Genomic DNA, 331 nt, shown 5'->3' on the forward strand with positions numbered 1-331 from the left:
AGTTTTTGGTGTAATTTAGTGGTGTTTTCGTCCGAAAGTTGTTTTTTGCAAATCGACGATTTGCTGTGTCATGGTTAGTATTTGTTGGTATTGTCGGGTGTTTTGTTCTGTGAGTTCGTGTATTTATCGTTTTACCGTCTCGTTTTCATGTTTTTGTGTTTGTAACTGTTCGTATAAATCTGTTGTGGTGGTCATGTTTTTTGGTGAAGCGGAGACGCTTGAAGAGGGTCTTTCGCTGTCTGTATCGTCCATGTATATGTATATGTTCTCCTCGTTTTCGGAGTCCGACATTGTGTGCGTGTGTGTGTGTATGTGTGTGTGTGTGTGTGTG

The sequence above is a fragment of the Anoplophora glabripennis genome, unplaced genomic scaffold, assembly GCF_000390285.2.
Source record: "Anoplophora glabripennis isolate ALB-LARVAE unplaced genomic scaffold, Agla_2.0 scaffold1641, whole genome shotgun sequence".
Lineage (NCBI taxonomy): Eukaryota > Metazoa > Arthropoda > Insecta > Coleoptera > Cerambycidae > Anoplophora > Anoplophora glabripennis.